This window comes from Arachis duranensis, chromosome 5 (genome assembly GCF_000817695.3).
Source record: "Arachis duranensis cultivar V14167 chromosome 5, aradu.V14167.gnm2.J7QH, whole genome shotgun sequence".
Classification (NCBI taxonomy): domain Eukaryota; kingdom Viridiplantae; phylum Streptophyta; class Magnoliopsida; order Fabales; family Fabaceae; genus Arachis; species Arachis duranensis.
The window spans coordinates 47,183,198-47,187,307 of NC_029776.3; the positions used below are offsets into that span (position 1 = coordinate 47,183,198).

The window sequence follows — 4,110 nt, forward strand, 5'->3', positions numbered from 1 at the left end:
TTTACATCGTCTAATCTCGAATAAAGTATGGACTATTATATATTGTTGGAAAGCTCTGGATGTCTAATTTCCAATGCCGTTGAGAGCGCGCCATTTGAAGTTTTGTAGCTCCAGAAATGTATTTCGAGTGCAGGGAGGTCAGAATCCAACAGCATCAGCAGTCCTTTGTCATCCTTTTATCTGAGTTTTGCTCAGGTCCCTCAATTCCAGCCCAAAAATACCTGAAATCACATAAAAACACACAAACTCATAGTAAAGTCAAGAAATGTAAATTTAGCATAAAAACTAATGAAAACATCCCTAAAAGTAGCTAGATCCTACTAAAAATTACCTAAAAATAATGCCAAAAAGCGTATAAATTATCCGCTAATCACAACACCAAACTTAAATTGTTGCTTGTCCCCAAGCAACTGAAAATCAAATAGGATAAAAAGAAGAGAATATACTATAAAGCTCACTTGTGCCTCCAGATTTCTAATGGAGGACCTTGTTTCACTCATAAAACTTAAAGTGGACTTAGACAGATCAGAGACTAAGTTTGCTAAGTTAGAGGTGCTCTGCTCAGAATTCACTGTCTGTTGCTGAGAAGATGATGGATAAGGCTTGCTATTGCTGAGCCTATTTCTTCCACCATTATTAAAGCCTTGTTGAAGCTTTTGTTGATCTTTCCATGAGAAATTTGGATGATTTCTCCATGATGAATTATAGGTGTTTCTATAAGATTCACCTATATAATTTACCTCTGCTATTGCAGGGTTTTCAGGATCATAAGCTTCTTCTTTAGAAGATGCCTCTTTAGTACTGTTGGATTCATTTTGCCATCCATTCAGACTTTGAGAAATCATGTTGACTTGCTGAGTCAACATTTTGTTCTGAGCCAATATGGCATTCAGAGCATTAATTTCAAGAACTCCCTTCTTTTGATACATCCCATTGTTCACAGAATTTCTCTCAGAAGTGTACATGAACTGGTTATTTGCAACCATGTCAATAAGTTCTTGAGCTTCTGTAGGTGTTTTCTTTAGGTGAATGGATCCACCTGCAGAATAGTCCAATGACATCTTGGAGAACTCAGATAGACCATAATAGAATATATCCAGAATGGTCCACTCTGAAAGGATGTCAGAAGGACACCTTTTGGTCATCTGCTTGTATCTTTCCCAAGCTTCATAGAGGGATTCACCATCTTTTTGTTTGAAAGTCTGAACATCCACTCTAAGCTTGCTCAGCTTTTGAGGGGGAAAGAACTTAGCCAAGAAGGCCGCGACCAGCTTATCCCAGGAGTCCAGGCTGTCTTTAGGTTGTGAGTCCAACCATGTTCTAGCCCTATCTCTCACAGCAAAAGGGAAAAGCATGAGCCTGTAGACTTCAGGATCTACTCTATTAGTCTTAACAGTCTCACAGATCTGCAAGAACTCAGTTAAAAACTGGTAGGGATCTTCTGATGGAAGTCCATGGAACTTGCAATTCTGTTGCATTAGAGCAACCAGTTGAGGTTTTAGCTCAAAATTGTTTGCTCCAATGGTAGGGATTGAGATGCTTCTTCCATCAAACTTGGAAGTAGGTGTAGTGTAATCACCAAGCATCCTCCTTGCATTATTATTTTCGGCTGCCATCTCCTCTTCTTCTTCAAAAATTTCTGTAAGGTTGTCTCTGGATTGTTGTAATTTAGCTTCTCTTAGTTTCCTCTTCAGAGTCCTTTCAGGTTCAGGATCTGCTTCAACAAGAATATTCTTGTCCTTGCTGCTGCTCATATGAAAAAGAAGGGAATAGAAAATAATAATAGGGATCCTCTTTACCACAGTAGAGAGATTCCTTTATGTTAGTAGAAGAAAAAGAGGATAGAAGAAGGAAAAGGTAAGAATCCAAACACAAGGGTGAAGATAGGTTCAGATTCTTGAGATGAAGAGAAGTGTTAGTAAGTAAATAAATAAATAGAAGAAGGTGAGAGAGGGAGAGAATTCGAAAATTAACTTTGAAAGAGGGTTAATGATTTTCGAAAATTAAAAGAAGAATTAAAATTAAAAATTAAAATTTAAAACAATTAGTTAATTAAAAGAATTTTTGAAAAAGAGGGAGGTAATTTTCGAAAATTAGAGAGAGGAAAGTAGCTAGGTGGTTTTGAAAAAAAGATAAAATATAGTTAAAACAAACAAAAAGTCAACTAGTTAGTTGAAAAAGATTTGAAATTTAATTTTGAAAAGATAAGAAGTTGGAAGATATTTTGAAATCAAATTTTTGAAAAAGATAAAATTTTGAAAAAGATATGATAGAAAAGATATTTTGAAAAAGAATTGAATTTTAAAATTAAAATTTGATTACTTGACTAACAAGAAACTAAAAGATATGATTCTAGAATTTAAAGATTAAACCTTTCTTAACAAGAAAGTAACAAACTTCAAATTTTTGAATAAATCACATTAATTGTTAGTAAAGTTTTCGAAATTTTGAAGTAAAGATAAGAAAAAGATTTTGAAAAAATATTTTTAAATATTTTCAAAAATTGGTAAGAAAATGAAAAAGATTTGATTTTTGAAAAAGTTTTGAAAAGATAAGATTTTTAAAATTGAAAATTTGACTTGACTTATAAAAAATAGCTAAGTTTTAAAATTTTTTGACTAAGTCAACTCAAATTTTCGAAATTTTGAGAGAAATAAGGAAAAGATATTTTTTTATTTTTGAATTTTTAATGATGAGAGGGAAAAACATAAAAATGACCCAAAACATGAAACCTTTTGGATCAAAACCAATGATGTATGCAAGAACACTATGAATGTCAAGATGAACACTAAGAACACTTTGAAGATCATGATGAGTATCAAGAACATATTTTTGAAAATTTTTTTTGATGCAAATAAATTATGCAAGACACCAAACTTAGAAATCTTTAATGCTTAGACACTATGAATGCAAAAATGCACATGAAAAAAAACAAAAGATACAAAACAAAAAAACATCAAGATCAAACAAGAAGACTTACCAAGAACAACTTGAAGATCATGAAGAACACCATGCATGAAAATTTTGAAAAATGCATAACTTTTTTTAAAAACATGCAATTGACACTATACTCAAACAAGAAACACAAATTTTTTTTATTTTTATGATGTTATTAATTTTTTTTGGATTTTTGTTTTTTTTTTGAAAATAATCTTTAGAAAAACGAAAAAGAGAAAATTTTTTCTTGAAAGATTTTTGAAAACTTTTTGAAAAGAAAATTACCTAATCTGAGCAACAAAATGAACCGTCAGTTGTCCAAACTTGAACAATCCCCGGCAACTGCGCCAAAAACTTAGTGTTGTTGCCGGATTAAAAACTTGGCACCATTGTGGTCTGGAAACAATTGTGAAATTGTTGTTCGAAATTGATTCCCCGGCAACGGCGCCAAAAACTTGGTGCACGAAATTGTGATCTCTATCAATGGCATTCAACTTGGTATACGCGTTTATAACTCAGCACTTTCTTCACAACTTCGCACAACTAACCAGCAAGTGCACTGGGTCGTCCAAGTAATAAACCTTACGTGAGTAAGGGTCGATCCCACGGAGATTGTTGGTATGAAGCAAGCTATGGTCATCTTGTAGATCTCAGTTAGGCAAATAATAAATGGTTATGGAGTTTTCGAATAATAATAATAAATAAATAGAAAATAAAGATAGAAATACTTATGTAAATCATTGGTAAGAATTTCATATAAGTGTATGGAGATGCTGTGTTCCTTTTGGATCTCTGCAACATACTGCTTTCATACTTTCAATCCTTCTTACTCCTTTCCATGGCAAGCTGTATGTAGGGCATCACTGTTGTCAATGGCTACATCCCATCCTCTCAGTGAAAAAGGTGCAAATGCTCTGTCACGGCACGACTAATCTTCTGTCGGTTCTCGATCATGTCAGAATAGAATCCATTGATTTTTTTGCATTTGTCATCACGCCCAACAATCGCGAGTTTGAAGCTCGTCACAGTCATTCAATCCCTGAATCCTACTCGGAATACCACAGACAAGGTTTAGACTTTCCGGATTCTCATGAATGCCGCTATCAATTCTAGCTTATACCATGAAGATTCTGATTAAGGAATCCAAGAGATATGCGCTCGATCTAAAGTAGA

At 33.7% G+C, this 4,110-nt stretch overlaps 1 non-coding gene across 1 annotated transcript; it reads left to right on the forward strand.

Moving 5' to 3' along the window:
- Positions 1–1,116: 1,116 nt before the first annotated feature.
- On the forward strand, positions 1,117–1,223 carry LOC127747925 (small nucleolar RNA R71). The gene has a single exon (XR_008009871.1). It is a non-coding gene; the product is annotated as a small nucleolar RNA R71 (small nucleolar RNA).
- Positions 1,224–4,110: the final 2,887 nt, after the last annotated feature.